This window comes from Vidua macroura, chromosome Z (genome assembly GCF_024509145.1).
Source record: "Vidua macroura isolate BioBank_ID:100142 chromosome Z, ASM2450914v1, whole genome shotgun sequence".
NCBI lineage: Eukaryota > Metazoa > Chordata > Aves > Passeriformes > Viduidae > Vidua > Vidua macroura.
In genome coordinates, this window is record NC_071611.1 from 21,676,243 (window position 1) to 21,692,412 (window position 16,170).

The following is a 16,170-nucleotide window of genomic DNA, read 5'->3' on the forward strand; positions in this document are numbered from 1 at the left end:
AAATAATAGGAGGACACAGTGAAGCTTTTTAATAACAACTGTGTTGTTTAGGAGGTCATTAGCTTCCCATGTCATATGCACAATTTTGAGACTTTACCCTTGCTATCTTGCAGTTTTCCTCCTGGGATTTTCAAGTACTTGACTACAATCCTGATCTGTAATTCAATATACTGGAAAGCGAGAAAGAACAAAACTAGCTTTCTTTAGGAATTTGGACATTTTTTTTGCAATAGAACCACACTGATAGAGGATATTATAATGATAAGTAAAACAAATTTCATTTCTGCTCTACACATTTGCTAAGACATACATTAGTGAGATCATTAAAACCATTATTGTAGGCACTTCATCCCTTCATCCTTGCTGAAACTTCTGCATTCTTGCATATTAGGTCCTTAAAGATGTTTCCAAACTGTTACCTCATAGTAATTTAGACTCAGAGAGACACAGTGTGATGTTATAAAACTCAACAGTCTTGGAAGATAACAACATGAACCTGATAGGCAGGGATTATTTTCATGACATGACAGTAAAGTGAAGTTGATAGCAAAGGAAAGTAATGAAGACTTACTGAAAATTCTGTATACATTGTGGCAAACCCATGATCTGAGGTCACTTCTGAAATGAAGAGTAGGAATTTGGTGATGGTTTTGTTTAATATCACATGCCAAAGTATTAATGGACTTATTTAGCAAATGAATGAAGCAACTAGAGTGATTACTTATGTACAAACTTTGATATGGGCCAACTGTGAGTATGGTTTGATGTGGGCCAGACATGATGACAGAATATAGGAAAGATGTTTTGACAGACCTTCAAGGTGAAACCTAGGACATTCTAAGTGTTACAGAGAAAGAATCATGGGAAGAAAACAGTGAATAGTGTATTCGTGTGCATCTGCATACTCATTTCTCTCTTAAGTAACAGCTGCTGCCTCTATGCTTTTCATTCACTGTAAAATGCCATATTTGAAAAATACAGGTATGTCCTCACTGGACAGTCTCTATAAAGTATACTGGAAGATAACCCACTGACGTAGCTCATTTACATCTTTATCATATGGAGCTCTACTAAAGTAAAGGCTTTATAATATTATCAAGGGACAATATTAATTTTAAGTTGTGACGTGTCTCTGTAATATTTTAATATTTATTGTGGCTGCAATGTCACTTGGCCAATATTTGCTCTCTGTCATAGTGGTACACATCAAGGGGAAACAAAAATCACAGATCAGTCAAGGTGACACTGAATATACCAGGATGTGTCCCAACTGTTCATGCAAACATTCTCTATGATCTGACTTCCATGCTTAAGTCTTTTCCATAATGCAAATATGCTCTGAAAAAGACATCTGCTGCCTTTGAACACTTTCATGGCTTATATCCAGCTTTCATTTGGCATTTCTGTAGTGGTAACTTGCTTTCTCCGTATTGGTGGTAAAGCATTGCTTATCAAAGTGTTTCTAAAAGTGACTCCAAGTGACTTGTAGTTCACATGTTCATTCATTTCTTGCTTATAGATATACTTATGAAGTTGACCAGAGCCAAACACAACCCTATATTTTCCTTTCTTTTACAGTGTTAAATTGTTGGGCTGTGTTGAATATGCATTACAAATACTGAGAAATAAGCAGCCTACTTGTAAAATACTCGTCAATACATGGTTTATGCTATTAGAAAGTTTGGTTCAATATGAAATTTGAATTTGTTAGAGGAAACAAGCCAAAATCCCCTTTATGTTCAATTATTTAAAAACAAAATAATGTACTTTTCCTGTACTTTCTCATGTATTGACATTTTGATGAATGATTTTATTCGTCTCTGTATTCATCTCTGTAAATGATGGTGGAATGATGTCACTAATCACTAACTGTTGATTAGAAAATCCACATTTTTCTAAAAAAAATTTCAAAAGTGTGCAGTTGCTGATTCCTTTCTACTTCGGATTTTTTGGCCAATAGAATTACTGAAACCATTGCTACTGTATAAATGTGTAAATAATTTTCTATTCCCTACTGCTTTTTTTTTTTTTCCCAGTAATATGCAAACACTGTTATGATCTTGTAGGCACAGTTAGACTTACAAGGACGCAAACATTTTTATCTGAGTCCTTTCAGATCTATCAGCAATTGCCTTTCATTCTCTGCAACTCTCTAACTTGCAGTTCTCCAACAGAGCTTAGCTGTGTTTTTAGTTTTCTTTGTAATGTCACCATTACTTTCTCCAGTACTTTCCTACTAGTGTAACATTTGAGTTCATTTTTATGGTTTGTTTTCCTGGAACATACCCAAACCCTTCAAATACAGTCTGGTATGCTGTAAACATGTCAGCATTCACTTCTTCCTGCTTTACAATATTGACTCTACATTTATGCTTGTTACTACTGGCACACCAAGAATTGCTTATAAGCCAAACACCACAGTGTGAAATAAGTGTTTGCTTCTGTTCTCTCGATATAGTAAGTACAGTTCAAGTTAAATTTCCCAGATGCTTGCCTTTCTTTATATGAAAGAAGACCTGATGCTGAGCAGGGCTGTGCAGCAGTCATTCTTGGCAAAGTCTCAATGATCTGGTCTTCCTTTGAAGTATCACAGACAAGCACATTCATAATTATCACACTTATCTTCTCTTACAGTCACTGCATATTTTTGATAAACGGTTGTATTGGCTAGATTTCCAGCAATTACATTCAAATCCAAAATATTGTGTGGAGAGGGTTTTTGTTCACCATCTGCTATACTGTCTCATGTGTCAGTTATGCAATTCTAGTGAACCTTTATGTGTAACTTCCTGCTTTTAGTCGTAATTGGACTTCATCATCTTTCCTCCCTCACAGCATTTGTTGGGTAGTAGTGTAAAGCACTGAAATGAGCCCTATAAGTTAGGCATTACAGCAAGCCTGAAGATGGTCCTTGTTTTTCATTGCCCCAGCGTCATGGTTTGACACTGGCGCAATGCCAGTGCCCCCATGAAAATACACCTTCCCCAAATGAGTGCTGTGAGGTGCAACCAGAGACAGAGCAGAGCAGGCTTGAGCTTAAAAATAAAGAACTTTATTAACATAGAACTATAATAAAAGACACACACTGAATCCAGAATGAAAACCTTCCAAAACATTCCTTCTCCGCCCACCCAATTTCCAACAAAACACAGTAAGACAAAACTTGAACCCTCAATCAAGTTAGAACCCCTCAAATAATCAATTCTCAGTCCATCAGGGAAGAGAGGAGTCTCTCTTGCACCATAGACCCCTCAGGAAACACAGTTGTGACCTCTTGTGTTTTCATGTCACACATGGCACCGCCTAGAGAAAATCTGCCTGTGTGACACTCTCCTTCCATGCACAGTGCTCTCACCCACCATGCATGGACCAAGACTGCTTATCCTTTTAAGGATGCTTTGCCAAGGACCAAAGAACAACAGTTTCTCATTTTGGGACAAGAGTCCCCCCCATTTTCTCCTCCCCTGGGGCCGAGGGTCTCAAGAACAGAGATCTTCTTCTTCCCTGAAGATGGAGGGCACCACTACACCCTCCTCATCTTTCCCTGTTCACTCCAGTCCTGTCACTCTCCTGGCATCACTGCAGCAGGTCACTCTTTTGGCTCAAACCATTGCATCCCCCTAAGAATGCAGTGTCTGTTGCAGGAGAAATTGGTTCAGTCTATGGCTATACAAGAAAAGTCCAGCCAAGGCCACTTCATCATCTCCTCCCACATAGGATTTCTTCTAACATCTCAGGCCCCAGGCCATCTCACTTCTCTTTCAGATCGAGGAGGATTAATGTCTCACAAAGCTTTCATTGTCCAAGAAGGGGTTGAAAGTCTCGGGCTCCCAGGATGGCTGAAATCTGCAGTAGGCTGCCCAGAACTCCCACGGCTGGGCACCTTCCCCCCGCCACTTCACTTTCTCCTCTGCCGGCATACTGCCAGCACATTATATCAAATTTCCAGGTGCCTTCAGGCTCTCTGTCTCTCTCTCTCCCTCTGAGGTGGGCCAAAGACATCTCAGTTTCTCTCCACCCTTCTGTCCGAGACCCGGTTCCAGTCCCTTCACACCCTGACCTACCTCTCCCAGGCTACATGGCTTCCCCTCACCCACCCAGCTGGGCAGGGGAAGTCCACACTCTTCTGCTGACCAGAACAAAAAAAAGAGAGTTCTCCTGGGCATTCTCTGCTTTTAACCCCCTGTGTTCTCAGAGGCATGCCCATGTTTTCAGTGGTCACACCAGGTGTCAATATTCAAATCTGACCACTGATTGGTTTGACCCCAGCTTCCTGAGAAAACTCACTTCTTTGTCAAACCAGGACAGGTAGGTATACAAAAAAGATTGTGATGATTTTCCCCATATGTTAAAGGACATGTAACATTTCTTCTTATACGTAACAGAAGATGTAACATTTCTTCTTCTACATGTAATTTCTTCTTATAAAAATTTTAAGTTCATACAGGTTACTGCCCTCTGCTTGTACTTAGGGAATGTTTGACCACAGTGTCTTGTCTTGCAATGGTTATCCTAAAGACCTGCACACAACAGAATGATTCACATCACGGTTAAACTTAGGAGCTACTTTCAGGTGGCTTCATATGCAACTGTAATGGTACTATATTTGTTTTCTTTTGTGCAACAAAGGAGAAACCCCACATGCTTTTTGTCTGTAGTGCTCTCAGACGTTTTTCGTAAGTACTGCAATAAATCTGCTTCCAATCAATGAAAAATGTTTCTTTTTTAAAAAAAAAAATCTGCTTCTTTTTAAACACAGATTTCTTCTACGACATGGAGAAATAGCATCACATATTTTCTTCTGGAGCATATATGTAATGCTTTTATGAAATCTGTCACAGAGCATGTTGGTGGTATATCTGCATAAGCAAAACAACATTGCTTAGTTGTTTTTCTTATGCAGATAAACAACAATCAGACATGAATTTCCTAAGCAAAATGGGTACAGTGAGTGGATTGCAATTCCTCTCCTAAGATTTTTGTTGTAAGATGCACTCAGACACTTCACACTCACATGAACCAGCCATTGTGTCACAGACCAGCACAGCCCAGTCCAGCATGACAGCCCCAGGACACTCAAGCCAACAGCTGGAAAAGTGACCTCCATGCACTACAGCTGCAATGCAGGCTTTGCCTTAGTACAGTGTTGGTCACCAGTTGACATGGGTCCCTAACTGAGAAACTGCTGGTTTTGCCATTATGTTGCATGTCAGGTATCCAGCACGCACTGAGGACATGGCTCAGGGCCAGTCTCTGATTCCTCATCTGAGGCCAGTTGGCAACTGTCACCAGGGTTTTTGTCATCTGCTGTTCCCCTGTTCCAGATGTCTTACACAACTGTGAAGCTTGCATTGGTTATGTGACAATTTTTTTTTCTGTTGCTTCTTTGTTTTCTAGCTCATATTTCAATGATCTAATCAGTTATCAATAGGCAAATTTTGTCAAAGTCTCCTCTGCCTGAGCCCTCAGGTAGGCTTTGCCCCAGCAGCTGCAATGTTTTCTTATGTTGTGTAAAAACTTGTTCTGAACTTAACTTTCTTGATGACAAGTTGTCAATAATTGCACTCTGCTTTTGTATTTGCGTGTCAAATTTTAATTGTGCATTTTAAATAAAATGGTCCCTGCATTCAATTTCTATCATCACCATTTCTTAAATGTGCAGAAACTCTCAGTAGATACATGGATATTCAATATGTTTCATATATCATCTTTATTAAAAGTATTTGATCCATTGCGTACTTTTTTCATACAAGCAAAACCAGATTTGTTATACTCTTACTCAATACAATAATTATTTTGATTTGATTATTATTTATGCCAATGTTCTCATACAGAATCACAAACCACATTCATGAGCCCCAAACACATGAATTGCTAAAAAAATAAATGGAGGATGGGAGCATTTCCAATCTTACCTAATTTCATAACTTTATAATTCAGAAAATTATAGCAGGGCAGATCTCATTATTTCCATTCAGTGAATGTGTATAAAATATGAACAGACATTTCTCAGCTTGGAGGAAGAATGTGATCATAACTGCAACCAAAAAAGACCATTTGAGATGTGTAATCTGACCTTTATGATGTGCCAGAATAATTTTTGCTATTATCTTAATCAGAAATTTCTTTTTTTTTTAATAGTAAATTAAGTGTTTTATTAATTAAATATTCATCATAAATGTATTTAGTTACTTCCAGTAATGATGTAATAAGAGTCTGGGGCTTTGAAGGGGGAGAGGGTGGGACAAGGTGGTATATTTAACTATATTTAATAGCCTGTACAATATATCACCAGTAAACTCATAAATACCAAATGCACTGCTGTTTGCCTTCACCTATGTTTTATTAATTGCTATACTTTCAGTAACCTTATAAATGTTTCACTGTATCTGAAATATACATTCATTATGCAATAAATGATTGAAGCTCAGTAATGGGTTTTCCTTTAAGCATAAATAATGTTTGCTGCTTCTGCCAAGGAGTGCATAAATTCTTCCTCCCAAGAAAAAAAAAAAAAAAAAAAAAAAAAAAAAAAAAAAAAAAAAAAAAAAAAAAAAGAAGAAAAGAAAAGCAAGCTTATGGTTAAACTATGAAACTGTAGTTTATCCAATGGAAATTATGCCTAAGCTCAGAAAAGTAAGCCTCAAAATTTTGTAGCACGCATTTTGTACAACTGTTTCTAAGCATCCTTAATTTTACAAGTTTCCTGAACAAGTCCTTTTTCCAAATCTCATGCAGAAAAATTGTAAGTATAGAGCTGGTGTAAGTATTCCAAGTATGCAGTGTGTTCCACTTGAAAATCTTGTTGACAGCTGAAGCAGGAGCAAATATGTATATATAGCTAATAGGGAATATGATTGAAACATGTCATCAAAGTGGTCTATGCTACAGTGACAATAAAAACACAGAGTTTTGACAGGCAGTTTTCCTATTGAACATAATGTTCATGAATTCAATCAGAGGGATTTCAGCTCACTGCATATTTAACTAACTTCTTAGAAAATGATGGAATAATAGCTAGAAGAATAATTATTAGAGGTAACATAATGAAGAAAAGAAGAAATGGAAGAGAAAGGGCAAAAGGGAAGGAAAGAATAATAGTTTTATATATTTAAATTTTAAAGTACATTGAAGAAAAACTAAATTAAGCAACCCTGGAAACTAAGATGAAAAAACATTTCATTTAGTATCCATCCAAAATATTTTAGCTGGAAAAAATCCATATGGAATTTTAAACTGACTTGAATAATGAGAATGGTGGAGAACAGACTAAGGAAAAAGACCCTCACCATACCTGCCTATTCCCTGTGTTAGAAAGTGCAGGGCTGACTTTGTATGCATTGTTCAATGTCTCTGCATGCTCAGAAGAAGTTTTCGGATGATACTTTGTGCTCTCATGAACATGGCTTGTTCATGCCACTTGCTTACACCACGGTGCTTGACACCTGGACTACCATGTTACTGATGACAGCTGTAACTCAGCGGACAACATTTAGTCAGATGTCACCCCCTTCCAAGGAAGATGCAGTCATTCTTAGGATTCTCAAGGCCTGCACCATATCCTTGATTTACCTTATGATATGGGAGAGGTTCTCAGCTTGGGGACTTCGTTAAAGGATCATGTTAATTTCTTGTCTGATTCTTAACAGTTGCCTAAACCCCAAAATTCTTAGGTATAGCAAGAATGGGAAGGACAGGCATATGCCTGAGTCCTGCTAACATGCTGCTGCTGTTCCAGTAAAGGGTTGCAAACTCTCTCTTCAATGAGGAGCAGACAGATAGAGCAGTGGCTGGCAGACACCTTAGTTTTGTGTGAGAGATGCTTTTAGTAATCCAAATGTCTTATTATTTACATTTTTTTTGAACAGTATATATGAGCTTACCAGGGAAACCTGCATTTATTACTCTAAAAAGAATTCAGCATCTGTTTTTCCTCACTCACAACCTACTTTGACAACTTTTGGCTTATCTGACTCGCTTTAGGCAGATGGAAAATACCAAATATACTTGGCTTGTAAGGAAAACGATAAAGAATGCTTTTTAATATAAGAAGTTGTTTCTTTCCATTGCATAAAATGTTTCAATTCTTACTGAATATGTCTAGATGCCAATCAGATAACAGAGAAAATTTGCCTTTTGAGTACCCTGATTTTTGGCCTTGCAACAGTTTATCCTTAATGATGTACAGATGACCAGTTCCTCATCTAGATCAAGTGGCCTCCTCAGAACTCAGAGCTCACTGCTGACATGGTTCCAGACTGGGTTAATAATAAATAAGTTCTTCTTCATTTATTAATGGAGCACTTTTTTATGTGTGTTAAGCCATCAGTGAGAAAGAGGTTCCTATACAAGAGTATATTTTAAGTCTCAACTCAAGATCTGTAGCAGCGCCAATACTTTTTTTAGACCATTTAGCTGCTCTCAATAGTGAAAATAAAACTTTTTGGACACATATTACTTCAGATCATACCTAAGAACAGATCCACATGAGTATAGACTGAGAAACTGTGCTATACTCTACTTTTTTAGGTGTACAGTATTTACTAAGGTTCTTTTGTTCATTTTTAAATTCAGTTACTGCTCATAAAAGTGAATCCAGTAGCCAAAAAGACAAACAGAAAATACATTTTAAGGAGATTGTGTTTTAATTAGATATTTTGGACTTTCAGGAAGATTTGGCAAAGCTGAAATGAATTTTCAGATTATTTGCTCTATAAGAATCTGTGCTTCTGCTAAGATCTTAAGCAGAGAAATTTGAGGCAGTTTTATTCACACTGAATAATCCAGCTTGCAAATAGAAACTTATAATAGTCTCGATCTGTCTACTGAAGTCAATATTGCAGAGATTTTTTTTTTTCTAAAAACACTTATACCTATACAAATGCCAATGCTTAATTCTACTTTAAATTCTTTTATATCCAGGAATGACCTGGCATGTCAGGAACTGTTCTGAACTTTTGGCAGTATGGGAAGAAGGTGATCCTAAGTGAAGGAAATGCAAGTGATTTTTGTTACCTGTTAATAGATCTTAATGTATATAGTTGTCTAAGAGCTCTTGTAGTATTTGCTAACTATTTTCATATTTATTAATTATTATCCTGGGACTGTATCATAAGATGTGTCATATGCTTCTACCTTGTCTTGACACAAATTAAAAAGTCTAGGTTGCCATTTCCTTTACAGAAAGGCAATATATTTTACTGCAATTGCACTCTTATTACATAAATGATTACATATATATATATATATATATATATATATATATATATATATATGTCAACTCTGCTCCTTAACCAATATTCCTGTAATGAAAGTGGGAAAAATAATTATGCCCTCATGATTCTGAAATGCATTTTGACACTGCACGTTATCTCATATTTTGTCTGTTCACATACTCTGCATCTCCTTTTTGACTTGCAGCTGGAAGCCCAGGACTTAGTATATAATGACTTGCTTCAGGCAGTATAGTAGTCATGGAAGTAAAAGCTATACTGAGTGTCATCCTCCCCTGGAATGCAACCTGTGCTGGTGATCAAGGACAAATAAGAAGCCAGGTATCTTCACTCTAACAGCTTCTGCGACAGGACTGAGGTCAGTTGCAGGAAAACTGGTAATAGAGGTCTTCTCCAACTAATTTCCTTCAGAGTATGTGACAAGGCAGGATGTTGTTCAGAAGCTCTAGCAAAACTCCTGCAGGGGAGGAGCTGAGTGAAAACAAGAGGAACCAAAGTGGCAAGAGTGGCTGAATGAGATATACCAAAAGGTTCAACTTAGAATTAGAAAAGATGTTATATAAGTCAAAGCAAAATTAAAGAAAAGCAGTATGCTAAACATATTTGCCATTCTTGTGTTTGGGTTAGGGGTGAGGGAGTGTTGGGCAGCAGGATATTTTTGCACTTTTTTTCCTGCAAGGGATGAAGAGTTGAAAGGGAAAGAAATAATGGATGGATCTGAGGAATAATTACTATTAAGTGCTGAGGTTGTTGTCTTTGAATAGACGAATCTGAGTTGGTGACAGTTACAGCTTTTCAGCACTTTCACTTTTCCAAATCAAGAAACCAATGGGAAGTATAATTTTTCAGCACTTAAAGCTCCTTAAATTGATATTTTAGGATTAATTTCTTTGATTCCTGGCTTTTCACATAATTGAACATATTTTATAAGGGGAACCACTACAAGAAAGTTCATGACATCCATTATATGAACCATAGCCCATGAAGATACCTGATTAGACAACTCCTGACCACAGAAGGAGGTATTAAAAAACTGTCCAACTGAATGAAATATTTTACTGTGCCAACTTCAATCTACCATTTCTATCAGCCTTAATTATAGGCAGCTAATTCCATTAGCTTCTAATACATTTTAAGCTACAGTACTTCCAAGCTAAGAGCAAGAACTGCCCTTTAATGGTGTTACCATTTTCAGCGGAACCTTTTCATTCTATGAAGAAAATAATTATTCATTATTTTGGCCATGATTAAAGTTTTTTTTCTATTATTGGAATATTTTACACCAAAAACCAAATAGCACTTTTTTTACTTAACAATATTTGCAGTCTGCCATCAGAAAAAAAGAAAAAAAAAGAAAAAACTTATGTGAAAAGGAAAGAATAACTTGATATTCAATTTTTGGTAAGGTACAGAAGTCAACACAATAAGGTATTGTGCTTGCTACATCACAACAAATGGTAGACAAAATGCACCTGTAGGCTGTTTTTAAATGTTAAACTGCTATTCAGAGAAGTGATATTCTCCACTGTAGTCAGCAACTTGGCCAATCAGAATGAAATTCAATAATTTTTCCTTTTTTTGGAAGGAGAATAAGAAATAGGAATCATAAAGTAGAAATGAGGCTGAACCAAAAAAATCTTTATCTGAGTTAGCTCATTTTTTACAGGAGTTTGGAATCTTGTCTACTAAAAAAATCCTCAAACCTATTTTACCTATAGTATTCTATGTATCTTTTTGATCATACAGGTGTGTGAAAATTGAACATTATGACTAAACTGTCAGGTAAGGATTACATTTAGGAAAGTAATGGCACTGTTCTGATGCCATATCTCAAGAGGCAATTCTTGATACATTAATTCAATACAATTGAAAGGCATGTTTCCTTCAAATATTCCCATAAAAGTTAATACTTGTTAAAAAGTGCATTTTCTACATAGAAGTGCATCTGTTTCTACATGACCTTTATAGGCATTGCATATACTTATGTACAGATTTAAATCTCATACTTGCACCACTCAGAAATATAAGCCAGAACGTTGCTTCCTCAGTGATGCAATGCAGGCTAGAACTTAGAAGAAAGGAAATGGAGCGGGGCTGCGATTTGTGATAAAAATATTTGTGTGTGTGTGTGTGTTAGATAAAGTTTTTGCATCATGATTTCAGTACTGTGTCACACTTCTATGCAGGCCTGTATAGACAAGCACTAACATTCTTAAAGGGGTATAAACAAACAAGACAGTTACAAGGGGCTTTTATCCTTAAACAAGAGAATCATTACAGAAAAACAGTTTGATGAAGCGTGGGCTGGAAAGTGATATTGTCAACAACTGTGGCAAAACTTTATAGCAGCAAGCACATTTCTGATTCTGAATTTCACATTGCTTTCTTCTTAGATGTACCAAAAAGTTGTACAACTTAGAAGTTAAGGCAAATAATGATTTAGCTTTTAAAACAGTTATTCACAGCTCTTTCTCAAAGCTTTTTAGGTAATGTGGGGCTTTTTCAATGCTGTGTGGTAGTCAAAGAACACAGAAATCCCCATAAAATTCTGGAAAAAGGGAACCAAGGGCCAGCCCACAAAATGAAAAGGAGAGGCAGCAAAAGTTTCCAAAGCAAGAAAAGGAACATTGAGGACTGGAGGATTTTTCCAAGCACGCAATTCTCCTGACCTGTTGCTGTAGTCTCAAAGAAGGGAATTACTTCCTATTCATTTATTAGAGGCTTCAGACTCAATTGTCCTGCAGTCCTGTAAAGGGCATTGTCTTCCTTCTACTCAGAGTTGTCATGCAGCAGCACTGGCAAACACTTTAAGGGGAGCCAAATGAAGAAGAGAGAGGGCTTTACAAAAAGCAGAGTGACACTAGAGTAAGAAGCTGGAAAAGAGGAAAGGTGAAGAAAAAAAATTGGAAGAACAGAGATAAGAAAGAGATTAAAGAGTGGTGTGGGTTCTGTGCTTTTTTTTTTTTTACTTCTGTCGAGGTCGGGATTGAAGGCACTTCATGTTCAGACTCAGGTGTTTATTATTTCTTATCAGTGAAACAGCCTCACAACTATGAGTTCTGCAGCCTTTCATTAGCAAGGCACAAAATGGCTATCTCTTGTTACAAGGTCTTTTAAGACTAAACTGTCCAATTAAGAAATGACACCTGGATTATTTTCCCTTTTAACTTAATAACTGATCCCCTGAAGCCTGCAATGTGGACTTTTTTGTCCAATTACAGAACATCACCTAAACCCATGAAGGAGGAAGAAGAGGAAGGTGAAGAAGAACAATTTGCCTCTGCCCTAAAACCTCCATCTTGCTTCATATTTATTTCTATATTCTAAAACCCCAAACTATAACTTTTTCTCCCTGTGATATTACACACTTCTAACCAACTACACACTCATAATCCCAGTGCTATTAATCAATTTTGGAAGTCTACTCTACAGCCTTAGGTCAAATACAGTGCTCTCTTGCAAGTCTGTGCCTTTCAGCACAGAAAGTTTAAAATTCTCAGCATCCAGGATTCCAACATAGTGGAGACAACTGGAGAAATAAAACAACTTGGCAGAAGGGAAGAAAATGGAAGCTTTTGATGGGATAAACCTTCAACCCACAGCTGTCTGTAAATAGTTCCCAAATGTACTTAATTCCTGTAATAAAGCTTTTTAATTTCTTGATGTTATGCTTACCAGTATAAAGGACAACCACCTTGCATATAAATCAAGGAAAGAAATTAGTAGTATTAGTAGAACTGAAAATCAGAACCTTAACATTGCACATCTAACTGTAACAGAACAAGACAGAATAAATCAGTTAAAGTTATTACACACTTTAGTTTGTTCCTGCTCTCTTGGTGGTATGGTCACCTTTTCCAAAGCCTGGTGACAGAGCAAGTGTTATGGTGAGTCATCAGCATCTGGAGTACTCTGCCCAAAGGAATATGGCATGCACATTGATCCCTCCTGGGATGCCCTTGTATTTCTTAAATGTTTGAATGTTTGATAATATCCTTTTACATCTTTCCCTTTTTTCAGGAACTTGACATCATATATGAATTCACTACACGATGCCTTTATGTTTGGTAAGTATTATCTATTTTTTTTTTCCTTTTGCTAAACCATATATCAGTCCCAGATCTGCATCTCTCTTAGTGACCACCATAGACTTGCTTAAGGTTTTCCGTTCTTCAGTGACAAGGCTGTTCCGCATAACTCCATTTTAGTGGTCCTTTATCCAGCATCTCATATCTTCACTTATGCCAGTGCTTCTCTGCTCTAGATCATTGTGTTAGAGTTGTATTTTTCATTTTACACTAAATAACTACTCATTAAAGTTATCTGTATAAAACTCCTTGGAAAATACTGCTTTCAGTTACACCAGCCTGTCATCAGACAGTTGAAAAAGCTTGGACACAGCAAGTCTTTGCAAACTCAGCCATTGCAAACTCCATACAAAGCTGGTAGTTTGTTACTGTCAGTCATGACACTGTTATGAAGCGATAGGACTACAGTGTCTTCTGTAATCCTACCTTGTGTTCTGTGTTTCCACTGTTTCTGTGTTTCATCAGTCCATGTATGTATTGGGAAATTGTATAGATGCTACCTGGGAAGCTGGATTAATTAGTCCTTGCTTGGCTGGCCAAAAATGGAAATTTATCAATGCCAAATATTGACATAACTATGACCCATCAACATTTGGAGAGTGGAAAAAGGCAACTGTTACAGCACTTCAAAAATCATACAGACCTTTTGAAAGTGTTTAGCAATCACCTGGCAAACCCACCATGCTTGGATAGGCACCAAAATTCTTGTGGGTTAATGAACAGAGCTGGAGAATTTCGAAACAGTCTGTAGGTCTTGTACTAGCTTTTAAGGGTTCTTAAGAAAGTGGCCATCTCATCCAGCTGCTCTTGCCAAGGACTTCCTCCTGCTGGGATGATGAAGCCCAGACAGGTGTGCCCAAGAACATGGGGGCTCTGTCCAGCCCAAGGATCTCATCTGCTGCTATCCCATTTACTGGTTCAGTGTGGAATGCCCCTGTTCCTAAGAGACAGGAATTTGATCTTACCCTTCTTGTGTTGTTAATAACTTGTCCCTTGACCCAAACCCTAACTCCACCCCTGTGATATCCTATAAAAACCCCACAACCCTGCCTTTGCCTGGTCTTTCCTCTCCATCCCGTCCCTCCTCCCCAGGGGTAATAAATGGATTCTCAAGCTTTCTGAAATGAAGACCCATCTCGTTTGTTCCCATGCACACACTGGCAGCTGCACCCTCCCTGGACATGATGAACCCAGTTGCAACACACTGCAACAGTTCAGCCAGAGGTGAAGCTGAGCACATATCCCAGGGAAAAATGCAGATATGAGCATAGACATGCACAGAGAAGGCATGCACAGAATATTGAAACGGCAGGTCACACAGTGTCGGAACCCAAGGTGTCCCTCAGACACTCTTGGATGTTCTGGGCCCAGGGCAGAAGCCTCTGAGACCCTGGCAGGCGGCCAGGGACCCCTGTGGTCTTGAGCTTGACCCATGGAACAATTTACCAACCTTGCAGGAAGAACAAGAAATCACAAAAGTTTAGATATTATAATAGAAGTAGTCACAAAGTGAAAGGTAGGATTTTTGAGTGCTGTACAGGGGGGTTTTAGGCCTTGTACAGGGGGGTCTGAGTTTTGTACATGGGGGTCAGAGGTTCTAAGATGGAGGGATTTGGGCGTGCCCTGTCCTCCTTCTTTCTTCTTCCTATTCTCCATGTTCTTGGTGATGTTGGCACTCACAGATTGGTTTAGAGTAGAAAGTCACTGTTCAACATAGGTAGTAGGCATTGGGGAAAAACTATAAACACCTAATACGTAATGTGTGATATAAATGATGGCACCAGCCCCTCGGGGAGGGGAGACGGGGACAGCCAGAGACGGGGACAGACAGAGTCAGGGACAATGTCAGGGAGTCTGTGTGCCTTGAGATAACATGCAATAAACTGTCTTGAGACCGGACGACTGAAGACTACTGAGTCTTTCTTTGAAGGCACGGGTTGGAGGAGAGACTTTACCACCATCCGGAGTCACCCCAATCCGGGGAAGGCTCCGGCAACACAGGCTACCACAGGCAAGACGATGCCTTCAACATCACCCAAAGAAGGGAATCACATAGAACACAAAGACAGGTATGTCCCCTCCTTCTCTTGGGCTGGAAGAGGCAGGATGTTACTAGTGCAGTGCACACAAGATACTCTCCAAGTTTACAACCACATGCACATTTTCAGGTCCTTCAAGTGTTGTCACATCCCCTCTGTTCATCCATTGACTTTGCCTGTATCCTGGACCCACTTTATGGGCCCCTTGCCCTCCGTCTGGCTCAGCTGAGTGCTCTGTAGGAAACACATGGCATTCACATCTTTCACATCTCATGTCTGTTCCACAGACACCACCACACTCACAAGTCCCCCTGGCTAGTTAGTTTAGTCTGATGTTTGCTAGTGAGTACATGCACAAACCCCTCCCTCCCACGTGTTTACTGGGTTTAGGGAAGATACTGCCACTTGACACTCACCAGCTGGCACAAGACCCATGGACTGTCACCATGGGATCTCTGCTTCAGCTGCCAGCACTGAGTATCTCAATCAACTCTTGTCATGTTGATTTCTCCACAAGTGGTTTTTAGGGTGCATACCACTCCTGCTCCAGTGAATGGACTTTAAAGGCTCCAACTCATTCCATTTCCTGGTATTATGACACCACTGCAGTAGCTGCCTCCATAGGTCAGAGTTCCTACAAGTTCAGCCTGACTCCTGTGGTTGGCCCCAAATTTTACTCACACAGAGGTCTTGCCTGTAGCTAGCACCAAGTCCTTGCAGCACACATGTGCCAAAAAGACAAGAAGATAGAACAGACTGTGGTGATCAGCTGCAGGGCTCAGCCAGAAATGAGCACAGATTTATCCTGTT

The 16,170-nt window shown here is 38.6% G+C and overlaps 1 long non-coding RNA gene across 2 annotated transcripts; it reads right to left on the reverse strand.

Annotated features, from left to right (window-relative positions):
* Positions 1 to 569: 569 nt before the first annotated feature.
* On the reverse strand, positions 570 to 15,893 carry LOC128822033 (uncharacterized). Of its 2 annotated transcripts, none has more exons than XR_008441324.1 (3): positions 15,771 to 15,893; positions 13,050 to 13,097; positions 570 to 618 (listed from the first exon to the last, which is right to left on the reverse strand). It is a non-coding gene; the product is annotated as an uncharacterized LOC128822033 (long non-coding RNA). The 2 variants fall into 2 exon arrangements; XR_008441323.1 differs by lacking the exon at positions 570 to 618 and adding an exon at positions 9,509 to 9,690.
* Between the last annotated feature and the right edge of the window lie 277 nt (positions 15,894 to 16,170).